This window comes from Pelophylax lessonae (assembly GCF_965119305.1).
Source record: "Pelophylax lessonae genome assembly, chromosome: 1".
Classification (NCBI taxonomy): domain Eukaryota; kingdom Metazoa; phylum Chordata; class Amphibia; order Anura; family Ranidae; genus Pelophylax; species Pelophylax lessonae.
The window spans coordinates 323084297-323100963 of NC_138768.1; positions in this window are offsets into that span (position 1 = coordinate 323084297).

Genomic DNA, 16667 nt, shown 5'->3' on the forward strand with positions numbered 1-16667 from the left:
TAATAATTTTTTATTTTTACACGGTTTTTTTAAAAAAAATTTTTGATCATTTTTATTCCTATTACAAGAAATGTAAACATCCCTTGTAATAGAAATAGGCATGACAAGTCCTCTTTATTGAGAGATCTGGGGTCAAAAAGACCTCACACCTCACAACTACACTAAAAAAGAAAAAAAAAATTTTGAAAAAAAAAAAAACAAAAAGGAAAAAAAAAATGGCCCTTTAAACCGGTTGCTAGGCAATGACTTTTGACGTAGCTCCGGTCCTCCAAGACAATAGAGTCGAGTGAGGGGCATCTTGCCCTCACTTGACTTCCTGTCTCTGAGGATCCGGGACCAGATAATTTTCCCCGCTGCCGGCGGGTCCGGTAAGCTAGGAAAGCGTCTAGGACGCGGCAGGAGGGGGGGGCACCTCTTCCCCTGCACCGTTGCGGCGGATTCTGTGGTGAATCCGCCACTGTGACCACCCTTATCTCAAAGCCGACCGCCCCCCGTTTAAAAAAATACCAGGGTTATGGCAGTTATCTGCTGCCATACCCCAGTATTTAGCTTTAATGGCTGATGTATAAATGACAACCTATCATTTTTGAAGGCCCCTCATATTTTTTACACATAGCATGTACATACCAAGAATTACATTACAAAATACATTCTATAAAGGAAAGTGTAAAAAAAAATATTACCTGTGGTTGTAGTAGTGCAGTTGTCCACAGAGGAGAGCATTAGTCCAGGCAGCAGGCAGGGATATGCTTAGCAACTACAATAGCAATTTTCCAGGCAGCAGGCAGGAATATAGTCTATAGTCTGGGATATTGTCAGCACAGCTGCAGCATTTGTCCAAATGAATTTTCCAGGCAGAGACATGGTCAGCACAGCCATAATATTGGTCCCGGTACACTGCAGACAATGATTGTACCACTCTCCAGCTAATATCATGCAGCAGGCAGAGGCATGATGGTAGTAAGCTGAGGGCCTTGGTCAGGTGAGACCTGGGGACAGGGGTAGAGGCTTCTCCCACCCAAATCTCTTTGAAGCCTCCGGACTCCAGACCCTAATCCGGAATTTACGAAACCCAGAGACAACCAAAAAATTGGTTTTCTCCATCCGGAAAAACAACTCTGGAGCCCCTCACATATGTGAGACCCCTGTGTACTACAGTAGCAGGGGGCGACAGATCAGTTCAAGCGGTAGGCAGAAGAATAGTCGGTAAAACAAGCCAGGGTCAGTTCACGTGCAAGCAATCCAATCGGCAGGCAGAAGAGTAGTTGAAAAACAGGCCAGGGTCAGTTCACAGGGAAGCAATCCAAACAGTAAGAAGAAGCGTAATCGGTAAAACAAGCCAGGGTCAGTTCACGTGAAAGCAGTCCAAACAGTAGGCAGAGACATAGTGGAAAAACAGGCCAGGGTCAGTTTATGTGGAAGGCAGTGGCATGGTGATATGAGGAAAATTGGTCAGCACAGATGAAAACGGGGAAATGGGCTAGTAATTTACCAATGTATGGTAACGCGTGAAGAATTCTCCAACGCACAGGCCAGGTTGGGAGGGACAGTACCGACAATAGAAGCTGGTATCCTTACTAAACCCCTTTTTGCTGCATACACGGCATCTTTTTTGATTCAGACGGTGGAACATAGTCTGGAAAGTGGCGCTCACTAAGTCGGCTAACAGCCTCAGAGCGAAGGTTTTCTTGGGGGAGTCCTTGTGGGTAGATGAGGGTCGTGATAATTTCTTCAATACATTTTAGGAAGGAGATGGGGCTTTCAGTGGATTTGGTGTAAATTACATAAGAGTTATAAAAGGCCAGTTGAAATAAATAAATTGCAACCTTCTTATACTAGAATCGGGACTTCCTTGTGGCCAAGTAGGGCTGAATCATCTGGTCGTTAAAATCCACCACCCCCCCCCCCCCCATGTAAAGATTGTAATCCTGCACACATGAGGGTTTTTGGATGGGACCTCTTCTTCTCCGAACCTCCACTGTGGTGTCGTCATGAATGGTGGACATCATGTACACATTTCGGTTATCCTTCCATCTCAAGGCCAGCACCTCGTTGTTTCTCAGGGCTGCTATTTCCCCCTTCCTCATTCTTTTATTTACTAAGGACTGTGGGAAGCCCTTCCTGTTCTTCCTGGTGGTTCCGCAGGCCAAGGTTCCTTCAAGGTACAGATTTCTGAAGAGGGGCAGGCTGGTATAAAAATTATCCAGGTAAAGGTGGTAGCCTTTCCTCAGCAGTGGGTACGCAAGTCCCATACAATCTTTCCATTTGTGCCCATGTAGGCCGGGCAGTCAGGGGGATTGAGCTGGGAATCTCTTCCTTCGTATATGCGGAATGCATACAGATATCCCGTAGCTCTGTCGCACAGTTTATAGAATTTGACCCCATATTTGGACCTTTTGCTCGGAATATACTGCTTTATTCCTAGCCGGCCTGTAGCAGGGACTCATCTACACAAATGTTTTGATCAGGGACGTAAAGTTCTGCAAAACTTTGGGAAAGAAAATTTATGAGGGGGCGAATTTTATACAGCTTGTCAAATTTTGGATGATTTTGGGGGGGGGGGGGGGCACTGGCTGTTGTCACTAAAATGAAGGAAGCGCATGATAATTTCATACCGGGACCTGGGCTTTTGGGCAGAATATATGGGCATACTGTGTATGGGTTGGGTGGACCAATAGGCATGTCCTTCATTTTTCTTTGTAACCCCCATGTTTATGGTGAGGCCCAAAAACATTTTGAACTCCTCCAAGGTTAACTCTCTCCACTCAAACGGACGGGAATAGGAAGATTGGGGGTTGTTAACAATAAATTGCTGGGCATACAGATTTGTTTGGTCCACAATGTATTGCAGAAAACCGTTGGGCAAAAATAAATGGAGAAAATCAATAAAAGAAAAATTTTCTGTATTGGCCTGCACACCTGGCTGTGCGGTAAAAGAGGGAATATTTGCTGATCCTGAGTTGGAGGGCAGCCATCTTGGATTGGCAAGAGCATCTGGGAGGTGGATAGTGGCCCTGGCTCTTGGGGGATGTGACACTCCAGTGCTGGTAGAAGGGGGATTAGAAATTGGGAGTGATGCCGCAGCGCTGGTGCTGGGCCTGGACATTCGCTCCTGGGGTGTATCGCTGGTGGCAGTGCTGGTACTGGGCATAGGATCCTGGGGTGTACTGCTGGTGGCAGTGCTGGTACTGGGCCTAGGATCCTGGGGTGTATCCCTTGTGGCTGCCTGGTTTCTAGAGCGCCGTGCCCTTTTGGGAGGGACCCATTCTTCCTCCGAGTCCATCTCCGATCCGCTACTATTGGCGACTTCAAATTCTGAATCGGATTCGGAATTGGACTCGGATACTGATGAGAGCTCCCCGGTGCCCTCATTATCCATAGAGATGATCTCAAACGCCTCCTCGCTGCTGAACATCCTTTTTGACATTCTGGCTGTGCGACGGGTGACTGCGGATGATCACTGATGGGTGGCAGGTGACGGATAGGTGGCAGGTGACGGATAGGTGGCAGGTGACGGTCACTGATGGGGTGACAGATGACGATCGCTGATGGGGTGACAGGTGACGCTGATTGATGGGGGGACAGGTGACGATCACTGATGGGGTGACAGGTGACGATGACTGATGGGGTGACAGGTGACGGTGATTGATGGGGTGACAGGTGACGGGCGCTGGTCACCGATGGGTGACAGGTGCACCACTGGCGATACTGATGGCAGTCTCTGGTGACAGGTGCACTTTATAGGGAGCGATTTTTGGGCAGTGATGGTGACTGTTGGGTGACAGGTGCAATTGGGGGGGGGGCTGATGACACTTTTTTTTTTCTGATTTTCACTGACAGGTACACAGATCAGTAACTCACTGTTTCTGGCTCTCCTCTCCTCACACTGGAAACGGTGTGTGAGGGTAGAAGAGCTAGTAACAGTGAGTTACTGCTCTTTGTTTACATTTGTGATGGGCTGTGAATGGCTTCACAGCCCATCACGTGATAATCAGCCACTGTCATTGGCTGTTTCACACTGTCGGTGACTAGCTGTGTTCCTAGGGAACACATAGCCACCGACATGACCGCGCTGCGCGGTCATTTTCTGCTGCCCTCTATTGTGATCGGCTGTGTCAATGGAACACAGCCGATCACGTGGGAAACAGCCATGCCTATTGGCTGTTTCCCCCCTGCCGGTGACGGGGGGTGTCCCTGGGACACGCCGACACTGGCAGTGCAGGGCGGCGCGCACGCGATCGCACGCCTGCCCTGCTGAAAGTGCCGCTGTCATATGATGGCGGCCCAGGATAATGGTCGCTCCGCTCCGCCGTCATATGACGACGGGCGGGCGGCAAGTGGTTAAGAGGTCACATTGTTTTTTTTTTTCTTTTTAGCTTATTATAATAATGCATAATGCAGTGCAAGGACCAAGGTGTTAAATGCAAAGTGCAATGCCATATTAACCACTTCAGCTTCGGAAGGTTTTACCCCCTTAATGACCAGGCCATTTTTTGCGATTCGGCACTGCGTTAATTTAACTGACAATTGCGCGGTCGTGCAACACTGTACCCAAATACAATTGATGTCCTTTTTTTCCCCCAAATAGAGCTTTCTTTTGGTGGTATTTGATCACCTCTGTGGCTTTTAGATTTTGCGCTATAAACAAAAAAAGAGCGTAAATTTTGAAAAAAACACAATATTTTTTACTTTCTGCTATAAAACATTCCCAGTAAAAAAAATGTAAAAATCTATTTTTTTTTTTATCAGTTTATGCCAATTTGTATTCCGCTACATATTTTTGGTAAAAAAAATCCCAAAAAGCGTATTTTAATTGGTTTGCGGAAAAGTTTGCGCGTTTACAAACTACGGGATAGATTTTTGGACTTTTTATTTATTTATTTTTTATTAGTAATGGCAGCAATTAGCAATTTTTAGCAGGACTGTGACAATGTGGCGGACAGACCGGACCCCTAGCATTTTTGACACTTTTTGGGGACCAGTGACATTAATACAGTAATCAGTGCTAAACAATATGCACTGTTACTGTATAAAAGACACTGGCAGGGAAGGGGTTAATACTGGGGTTGATCAAAGGGGTTAAATGTATGCCTAATTGTGCTTGCTAACTGTGGGGGGCCCTGTGAAAGGCACAGAGAGATCAGTGTTTCAGCTTAGCTGAAACTCATGATCTCTCTCTCTGCCTGTGTAACAGAAGTGCCGCCTGCTTTGTTTACATAAGCAAGAAGCTTTCCTGTCAGTTTCTGTGAAGATCGTGGGAGGCCAGTGGCGATCGTGCCCGCTGCACCTGTGGTCTGGCTCCCGCTGTGTCTAATCACAGCAGGAGCCCGGTGTACATGATTATACGCAGCCGAGCCACCAAGCCGCAGTAAATCTGCATGGGGCGGTCGGCAAATGGTTAAAGTGGAACTACAGTGCATCTGTGCACCACAAACCAAAAAAGCTTTTTAATTAATTTATTTTTTTCAATGCAAACTCACCCATCCATCTATGTTTTAATGCTTTATTTTGCTGAGAAATCACTTTGAAAAACACCCCCTAGCATTTCTGGCTGTGGCCATCTTGAGCAAGGCAGATGATTCATTTAGCATTTACTTACTGGAGTCAATCTGCCCTTAGTTTAGGCATGCAGACAGGAGGGTGTGCATCATTTGCCTATGCCTGGAAATCAGAAAATAACTAAAAAAAAGTAAAAAAAATGTTTAAAACAAGTAAACATAATATACTTTCCTATCTATTTACTAATGCTAGCAGCGTAAGGATTACAAATAGGCAATTTTGATTTATAGCTTTAATTAATAGAAATCCATCTTAGATTGATCCAACTTTATTAAAGTGAACTCTTAGGGGTATATTTACTGATGGTATGGTAGCCAATCAGCTTCTAACTTCAGCTTGCTCAATTACGTTTTGACAAAAAACAAAACAAAAAACTGAAAGCTGATTGGTTTCTATACAGAGCTGCACTCTCCAGTTTCAGTAAATCAACCCCTTATTGTTTATTGTGTTACTGTTCATACATTCACACTTTGGTGTTGATTTACGAAAGACAAATAGTCTTGGCACTTTGCAAGTGTAGTTGCACTTTGCACGGGAATTTGCTCCAGACCTTAATAAATGAAGTGAAGCTCTTCTGACTTTTGTCATCCAATCATGTGCGAGCAAAAATGCTGTTTTGCTTTCCTTGCATCCAAAAGGGTATTCTTTGCAAAGAGAAGCTTCACCTCATTTGCTAAGCTTTGGAGCAAATGCCCTTGCAGAGTTCCACTCTACTTGAAAAGTGCACAGTCTATTTGCCTTTAATAAATCAACCCATCTGCTGAAGATGTACAGTAAGTGCCTGGATTCCTGGTGATGTCACTACTAAGACTCCTATAGAGCTTAAACACTAGGGTAAAGTCCAATCCATATATACATTTCAGGATGAATTTGGCTAATGTAAACTAGGCAGTAAGCCTATACATTGAAAAGCCCTGTAGTTTAAAACAACTGATCTATTCAGCAACATATCAAAAGGTACAGTAATTAACACATAGTTAGTTTATTCTTATACTTATATTCTTGAAACTTATATTCTGAAACAATTGACAAAACATTTGTATGAAGAGGCAGAGCTCCTTTAGTAAGTCAATCTAAACAATTATTCCCCCTCTATTAGGTACATAAACATCATCTTATCATCGTTCCTACATTTTGGCTAACAGTACATGAACATATCTGAAGCACCAAAGCTAACACAATTAAGTAGGATTGAAAACTAAAGTAATACATGTCTCTTATTAAACAAAGTGGTAACAAAGTGAAAAAAGGTTCAAAAAGTATTCAATGGAAACATTTAACTACAAGGCAGTGGATGTTAATCTGATTAGTGAATACATCTGAATATTTATACATTTCTCTTCTATGTTTTTATTATTATTATACAATATTTATATAGCGCCAACAGGTTGTGCAGCGCTTGACAACATTAGGGGAAACAGTACAGGTACAATACAATTCAATACAGGAGGAATGAGATGGGCCTGCTCATCAGAGCTTACAATCTAGAAGGGAGGGTCAAGTGATACAAAATAACTGTGGTGGATGAGCTGATGAAGAAAATGAAAGCACAGTTTTTAGGTGGAGGCAGGATAGGCTTCTCTGCATAGAAAATTTTTCAGGGATCGCCTAAAAGTGGATAGAGTTGGAGATAGTCGTACAGATTGGAGCAGAGAATTCTAAACAATGGGAGAGGCTCAGAAGAAGTCCTGGAGGTGAGTATGGGAGGAGGTGACGAGCAGGAGGTCTTGGGAGGAAGGAAGAGGACAATTTGGTTGGTACTTTGAGACTAGTTTAGTGATATAGCTGGGGGCAGATGACTTTGTAAGTTATTGTTAGTATTTTGAATTTAATAAGTTGGGTGAGTGGCAGCCAATGGAGGGATTGGCAGAGAGGGGTAGCAGACGTTGAGCGGTTTGTAAGGTGAATGAGTCTGGCAGCAGCATTCATGATAGACTGAAGGTGGGATTACCTATTTAAAGGTAAGCCAATGAGGAGGGCGTTGCATTAGTCGAGGTGAGAGATAACCAGAGAGTGAAATAGGAGCTTTGTAGTTTCGTTGGTTAGGAAGGGAAATATTTTGGAGATGTTGCAGAGGTTGAGGCGGCAAGCGCTTGGATGTGGGGCCAAAAGGAGAGTTCAGAGTTTAGGATAACACCTTACATCCTGGCATATGGGGATGGGTTAATGGCTGTGCCATTTGGGTGTCATCAGCCTAGAAATTATATTGAAAGCCATGGGGGGCTATCAGTTGACCCAGGGAGGATGGGTAGATTGAGAATAGGAGGGGTTCAGAAGAGGAGAGAAGAAGGTAGAATTGGAAGGGACACTGAAGGCGGAGTGGGGTAGGTAGGATGAGAGCCAGTGAAGAGCACAGTCATGGAGACCAAAGGAACAGTTTTTTGAGGAGGAAGGGGTGGTCAGCCGTATCAAAGGCAGCCGAAAGGTCCAGAAGAAGGAGTACAAAATAGTGTCCATTGGTTTTTGCTGTTAGTAAGTCATTTGTGAATTTTAAAAGAGCAGTTTCTGTGGAGTGTTGAGGGCAAAATCCAGACTGAAGGGGATCAAGAAGGTTATTCTTAATGAGGTTGTCACTCAGTTGGTTGTAGTTAAGTAGTTAGGGGGAAAAGGGAGCAAGGAGATAGGGCATAGATTGTTATGTTCATTAAAGAAAAAAAATGATATGAATAAATGTTTCCTATTGTAGAAAATTAACTGTTTTCAAGCACATTTACTTTGCAAAATGAATGTTCTCCTAGCGCAAGGTAAAAATAAAAACAGGAGTTTTTTTTTTCTTACCCATAATTGGATGATTTATTGAAGTGAACATGTTCACCTTTAGGCTTTCTGCACACAAGATGTTATCAAAACCTCAGTAAAGAGCTGTAGCTGTAGAAGGAGTTTTTCAGCTTTTTGCAGTAGCATTTTTCAGCATTTTTTAGCAAAACTATACTCCCACAAAAACTTATGCCTCAAAAACATTGATAAACACAGAATATCCTTGTTTTTCTGCGTTTTTAAGCTTTTATCAGAGTTAGAGCGTTTTTACAGCTGTTAAACGCCTCTTAAAACCCACTAGTTCTGGGTTTTTTTCCAGCTAGAAAACGCCCCTGCTAAAAACTGCTGATAGCTTATCTGTGCATGAACACATAGGATAAAATGCTGGGGAGTTTACTGGCTGCAAAAAAAAAAGTCTGACACCAAAAACCGCAGCTGTAAAAACATCTAGTGTGCATAAGGCCTTAGGTCCCTTTCACAAATACGGTCTGTTCAGTTCATCAGTTCAGTCACGTCAAAATCCACTACCAATGCAAAAACAGATGAAAAACGGACCATTTGTCCGTTTACATCCGTTTTTCATCCGATCCGTTTTGAAAAATAGGTCATTCGTCTAATTAAAAAAACGGACATTGACGGAAGCGGATGAAAACGGATGTTAACAGATGATCATCCATTATCATCTGTTTTCAAATAGAGATGCATTGATGTCTGTTTTTCATCCATCAACGGATGGATGAAGAACGGACAAACGGACCGTATGTGTGAAAGGGGCCTTACTCTTTAATATCGGTAAATATTAATTCTGCAAAGTAAAGTCTCTATACCTTTAGTAAATCAACCCCAAGGTGTGCTCTGTGAGAGCACTCAGCTCTGGGCAAAAGCTGCACCTAACAGTGATCATCATGATTAGCCAATAGTGGTAATCACAGGGAAAGCTTGCTACCTTATTAGGGTGCATTCACGACTGTGAATGCACCCACACTACAATTAGATCTGAGAACCCAGCAGGGTTTCATGCCTTACTCAGTGCCCTGGATTGATTCATTTAATAATGGTATCCTATTTGGGGATAATCTTGACTGCAAAAACAACTGAGTAGGCTTAATTCACTAATCTTTAACACAAGGAAAATTATCTTTATTTTAACAATGCAACTGTTATTTTCAAATTTCATTGAACTCTGTTGAAAAAACTGTCCCCTATAAATAAGTATTCTTACGCTGATGTTTTAGCTATATGAATTGAGCCTAAATACAGGAAACACACTACTAAAGTTGTAACCTGAAAGCTGATATATGAGCCACAAAAACCATAAGTAAAGTACGTGTGTGATGTGATAAATAATGGGAAATGTAGCTTTATTAATATTGCTCAGTGGTAGGAAATGGCATGAAAAAAACATCACCAACTGTCAGTTCAGTCATTATAAAGTAATATTTCCACATTTTGCTTCTGTCACATGAGTTCAGTTCTGAAAAAAAGAGAGCAGTGCCAATTTACAGTCAATGATTCCAGGAAGTGTACACTTTTCTCTAGGATTTCTTTTTTGGATGTTTCATCTTTGGGGAACCCCATTAATAAATGAAAATAAAGTATGGTAATAGTAGGACCAGAAAGCTAAAATAAGCATCATTGGTTCCTATTTTTTATTATGATCCCCTACAACAGATTTATAAACAACAACACATTTTTGGGGTTTGGTTTTGTTTTTTGCTGGGCGAATGCAAATGCCTGAAAATAAACCATGAAAAAAGTACAGCATGAGTACTCAAAATCAGTCATTCTAACTCTGTTAGATACTCAGATAGTAATAAAAAACATATGTGGGGTGTGAAGTGCTTCTTTTTGTTGTCCTATTGTATATAATAATTGTTTCTAAAATTACACCTTAGTCAAATTTGTCATTTTGTATTTTTTTTTTGCCATTTTCCAACAAATTTGTAAAAAAAAAAAAAAAAAAAAAAAGAGAAACACCATTTTTAAAATCCTGGAGTATCTACATTTACAAATAAGCAATTTATTATCCAAAATGACACCTTAGTGAAATTTGTCATTTTGTCATTTCTTTTTCCATTTTCCAACAAATTTGTAAACAAAAAAAAGAGAAACGCCATTTTTAAAATCCTGGGGTATCTACATTTACAAATGAGCAATTTTTTTAGGAATGTTTAATGCTTTGCAGGTTAAAGCAATGAAAATGGCTTGTGATAAAGCCGAACCCCCTTTAGGCACCATTCACCCAGGGCCTTAGTTAATCTTTCCTAAACGCCTTTCCTCTTGTCGGCTGAGTTTTTTCAGAAAAAAACACTTGAAGAATGTAAAAACGTTTCAATGGTATTTTGGTGCATTTAGGCACATTAAGCACTTGGGTGTTAATTAATTTCATTGGCCAGAATTCTGACCATTAAAATTAATTAAAGCCCCGTACACACGTACCGATCGTCGGCATACAAATGTTCCTCTTTTCTCCCCGGGATGTCGGTGTCTGTTGAAAAGTGCAAAGACAGCACAAGGACAGCACAAGAATTTTGTCTGCAGACTTCAGCTGACTGCAGAAGTGATGTCATGTAATGGTTAACTTTCCCTGTGTTTTTAATTTTCTGAGCATGCCCAGTCTTGCAAATCTGCGGTCTGTCGGCCGAATTCTGTACTGACAGGCGAACAATCGTCCGTTCTGGTGTCCGCAGACAAAAATTTTCATGTTTGCACGAAAGACTTTTGTCCGCGGATTGTGCGCAGACATCTGTCGGAGGCACCATACTAACACGCGTACAATCGGCAGATCTTTCGTCCGCCGACGTTTGTATGCCGACGATCGGTACGTGTGTACGGGCCTTAAGACTCAAACACTTGACGTGGCAAGCGTAATGCATGTTACTCTAATTTGCACTTGTCAAAACACAGCTGCTCCTGGACACGCTGGCAGTGGGTGTTCTTTTCTGCCTCTAAACTCCTCTAAATGGCTATGTGTGAATAGACCCATAGGCTAACATGTAGGGGAATATAAAGGCAGAGAAAATATTGCGTGTGCATAAGCCCTTAATCTAAAAAGATATCCACTTATTTTTAAACTATACACCAGTATCATATGTAAGATATACACATTACTGGTATGGTTTCCCCATTTTTCAGATAATATGAATTACATTAGGAATATTTATTAAATAAATCTACCAAATAAAAGCTACTGAAAGGGACTGTAAAGGCAGAAGGTTTTTTCATCTTAATGCATTCTTTGCACACCTTTCAGCCCCCCTAATAGTTACCTGAGCCTGCCTTAATCCAGCAATGTTGCAGGAGTGTCTAAGCTACCTGGGACTCCCCTCCTCAATGGCTGAGACAGCAGCATGACGTGATTGGCTCCCGCTGCTGTCCATCAAAATCATCCAGCCAATCAGGAGAGAGAGGGGGCAGGGCCGGGTTGTGGCTCTGTGTCTGAATGGACACAAAGAGCTGTGACTTGGCTCAGGTGCCCACATAGCGAGCTGCTTGCTTTGGGGGCATTCAACAGGAGGGAGGGGCCAAGGGAGGGAAGAAGGAACTGAGAAAAGGAGGCTACTCTGTGCATAACCAACTGCACAGAGGAGGTAAATATAACATGTTTATTATAAAGAAAAACAAGACTTTACAATCACTTGAAGTTCTGAAAAAAAGCATGAAAATAATTTTGATATGCAAGAAGAATAGATAGTTACTAACCACTTGCCGACCGCCCGCCGTAATATTACTGCAGCAGGGCGGCTTGGCATGTGTTTAGACACAGCGGGAGGCGGGCCGCGGGAGGAGCGCCGGCGATTGCTGTTGCCCTCCCACGATCGTCCGAGAAACCGAGAGAAGACCCGTCTGCTTATGTAAACAAAGCAGGCAGGTCTTCTGTCAGACAGGCAGGGAAGAACAGCAGTTTCAGCTAAACTGAAACTGCGATCACTCTATGCCTGTCACAGAACCCCCCCCCCCCCCCCACACACACACACACACACACACACAGTCAGTGAGCATATTCGGCATACATTTAACCCCTTTGATCACCCCCAGTATTAACCCCTTCCCTGCCAGTGTCATTTAATACAGTTTAATACAGTGTCATTTAATACAGCATATTGTTTAGCACTGATTACTGTATTAGTGTCACTGGTCCCCAAAAAGTGTCAAAAATGTCAGTTAGGGGTTCGATTTGTCCGCTGCAATGTCATAGTCCCGCTAAAAATTGCAGATCGCCGCCATTACTAATAAAAAAAATAAATAAAAAGTCCAAAAAGCTATCCCATAGTTTGTAAACATTATAACTTTTGCGCAAACCAATTAAAATAAGCTTTTTGGGATTTTTTTTACCAAAAATATGAAGCAGAATACAAATTGGCCTAAACTGATAAAAAAAAAATTATTTTTACATTTTTGTTATTGGGAATGTTTTATAGCAGAAAGTAAAAAAATATGGCGTTTTATTCAAAATTGTCACTATTTTTTTGTTTATATCGCAATATCTAAAAACCGCAGAGGTGATCAAATACCACCAAAAGAAATCTCTATTTGTGGGAAAAAAAGGACATCAATTGTATTTGGATACAGCGTCGCACGACTGCGCAATTTCCGTTAAAGTATAGCAGTGCCAAATCGCAAAAAATGGCCTGGTCATTAAGGGGGTAAAACATTCTGGGGCTGAAGTGGTTAATAACTCAACACATAACAAAATGCAACAACTAATTACAAAGGTTTCATCTACGTTATTTGCAATAGGTTCCTGCAAAATATCTCACTGTATTAATGCAGACCATATCAGCACCACCTCTCATATATATATATGATAGATATTTTCTAAATGACTGGCAGTCTGCTTCAGAGCAAAAAGGCAACCTTGTCTTTCGGTGGTGATCCTGACAAAAAGGTGGAGGACCAAAACCAAACCGTCTTTTCATACTTCCTTGGATTACCTAGATATCCACAAAGTCTACCTAGGTCAGTAGCATAGGTGTGCGCAGCCTATGGCATTAGGGTGTGCACCTCAAACCAAAGCTCAAACACATGTGCGTGTGTATATATATATAAATATATATATATATATATATATGTGTGTATGAATATACACACACACTTTTATAAATAAATGTAAACAAACATTTTAAGCGGTATTAAAACATTTTTAATTAAATAAACAATTATCAATGTATACCATAGATCCCCTTTAGAGGGTCCCTATAGATCCCCCTTTACAGCAGGGTCCTTATAGATTCCTTTTACAGCAGGGTCCATAAAGATCCCCCTTTACAGCAGGGTCCCCATAGATCCCCCTTTAGAGAATGGTCCCCATATAATCTATGGGGACATTTCTCTAAAGTGGCGAATCTATGGGGACCCTGCTCTAAAGGGGGATCTATGGGGATCCTGGCCTGCTCTAAGGGGGATCCTGCTCTAAAGGGGGATCTATGGCATAGATCCCCTTTAGAGCAGGGTCCCCATAGATCCCCCTTTAGAGCAGGCCAGGGCAGGTCCCCCATAGATCCTCCTTTACAGCAGGCCAGGGTGAGGTCCCCCAAATAGATCCCCCCTTACAGCAGGCCAGGGTGAGGTAAGGTCCCATCCACCATATAGATCACCCCCCTTACAGTAGGCCAGGGTGAGGGGGATCTATATGGGGGACCCCGGACCTCACCTCACCCTGGCCTGCTGTAAGGGGGGTTATCTATATGGGGGATGGGACCTCACCTCACCCTGGCCTGCTGTATGGGAGGGTCTATATGGGGGACCCCACCTCACCCTGGCCTGCTGTAAGGGGGGATCTATATGGGGGACCTCGGACCTCACCTCACCCTGGCCTGCTGTAAGGGGGGAGATCTATATGGGGGACGGGACCTCACCTCACTCTAGCCTGCTGTAAGAGGGGATCTATATAGGGGACCTCACCTCACCCTGGCCTGCTGTAAGAGGGGATCTCTATGGGGGACCAAGTCCCCCATAGAGATCCCCCCTTACAGCAGGCCAGGGTAAGGTCCCCATATAGATCCCAGGTCCCTCATATAGATCCCCCCTTACAGCAGGTTCGGGTGAGGTGAGGTCCCATCCCCCATATAGATCTCACCCTTACAGCAGGCCAGGGTGAGGTCCTCCATATAGATCCCCCCCTTACAGCAGGCCAGGGTGAGGTGAGGTGAGGTCCGGACACTGGCCTGCTGTAAGGGGGGGATCTATATGGGGGACCCCAGACCTAACCCCACCCTGGCCTGCTGTAAGGGGGCGGGGGGAGATCTATATGGGGGACGGGACCTCAGCTCACCCTGGCCTGCTGTAAGGGGGGATCTATATGGGGGACTTCACCTCACCCTGGCCTGCTGTAAGGGGGGATCTATATGGGGGATCAGGTCCCCCAAATAGATCGCCCCTTACAGCAGGCCAGGGTGAGGTGAGGTCCCCCGTATAGATCCCCCCTTACAGCAGGCCAGGGTGAGGTGAGGTCCCCCGTATAGATCCCCCCTTAAAGCAGGCCAGGGTGAGGTGAGGTCCCGTCCCCCATTTAGATCTCCCCCCTTACAGCAGGCCAGGTTCCCCATAAAATAGATCCCCTTTACATAGTCTTCTCACTCAGTCAGGCAGTCACTAGTACAGCCAGTACTACAGTACTACTCTTGCCTATCTTTTTTTCACCTGTCCTGACTTCCCAGGCTAGGCTTATCTCCTGCAGCACCAGCACCAAAGACCATCACCAGGCTCTCTGGCCTCTCACCTGCCTTCTTTGCTGAAATTGCTGTCTGACTCCTGTGACTCCTATCGTCCTCCTCCTCGCCGCGCCGGCTTCTTCTGCTGCTGGCCTGGTGGTTCTCTCCCGCGCTACGCTGGGCGGCCTCTGCACAGCCTAGTCCCTCCCCCAGACAGTCCCTCTCCGCACCGCATGCCTGTCTCCCCCACCACTCCACAGTGGGCGGCGCCGGCTGGATCGGATTCGGGAGCTGAGCGGCCGAGCTGCCAAGCCGAAGACAGCCAGCATTGAGAGTGAGCCAGGGGCAGAGAGCAGACTCAGGCGGCCATGGCAGAAGCACGAGGGTGATTAGGGTGTGCTTGGGCACACCCGGCACACCCCGTGCACACGCCTATGGTCAGTAGTTAAACAGCTAGTTAGGTTTAAAAAAGACACAAATCCATCTAGCGTAATCAAAAGAGAAAAAAAAAAAATAATAAAAACCTCCATAAATGGAGTCTTTTACACACAGTTGATCCAGAGGAAGGCAAAAAAAAAAAAACCCTTAAAGCATGGTCCAATTTGCTTCAGCACAGGAAAAAGATTCCTCCCTGATCCCCTAGGGCAATTGAATATTCCCTGGTTCAACAATCTCAGGCCTTGTCAACTGGAAATGCAGGTAGCACAGCGGCTAAGTGGTTGGCACTTCTGCCTGGTAGCACTAGGGTTGTCAGTTTGAATCCCAACCACAGCACTACTTGTTTGCATGTTCTCCCTGTGCCTGCATGGGTGTCCTCAGGGTACTCCAGCTTCCTCCCACATGGGTTGTATGGGCATTTTGTGCATCAGTGTGCAGGCAGTCGATTGGGATGCAGTGGCAGCACAGACATAGCCGCTACCCCAAATTTGACATCCGTGTGGGTGAAGGTGGGTGCCTGTCCCCAAATGCAGACAGTGTGAGTTTGGGGATATGCACCCACACAGATGCCAAATTGGGAGCAGCAGCTGGGTCCATGCAGCCATTGCATCCCACTTGACATAAAGGGAACTGCCTGCATGCTGATGCACAGAACACCTAAGCATCCTGCATGGGCAAAGACAACCCTCACACGGGTGTACACTTAAGTACACCTGTGTGAACTATGCCTTAAAATTAAGTGTTTTAATCTATTCATTATGTGTTTGTTTACAAACTTACCTTAACCACTTAAGGATTCTCGTCTTAGGCTCTGGGGCGCGTGCACGCTGTGATTGTACACAGCAGGTTCCAATCAGTGTGTCCGGAGGCCGCGATGGCCGCCGGGACCCGCCGATTGTTCCTAGGTGAGACAGAGTGGCGGTCTGCCTATGTGAACAAGGCAGACCACTGTTCTGTCCCAGAGGCAGAGAGAGATCTTGTGTTCCTGCTAATCAGGTACACAGATGTCTCTCTTCCTCCAGTCAGTCCACCCCCCACACAGTAAAAAAGTACACCCAGGAAACGCAGTTATTCCTCTGATTGGCCCTGATTTTAACCCCTTCCCTGCCAGTGTCATTTATACAGTGACAGAGCTTTTTTTTTTTTTTAGTACTGATCACTGTATTGGTGTCACTGGTCCCCAAAAAGTGTCACTTAGCGTCAGATTTATCCACCGCAATGTCACAGTCCCGATAAAAATTGCTGATTGCCACCATTATT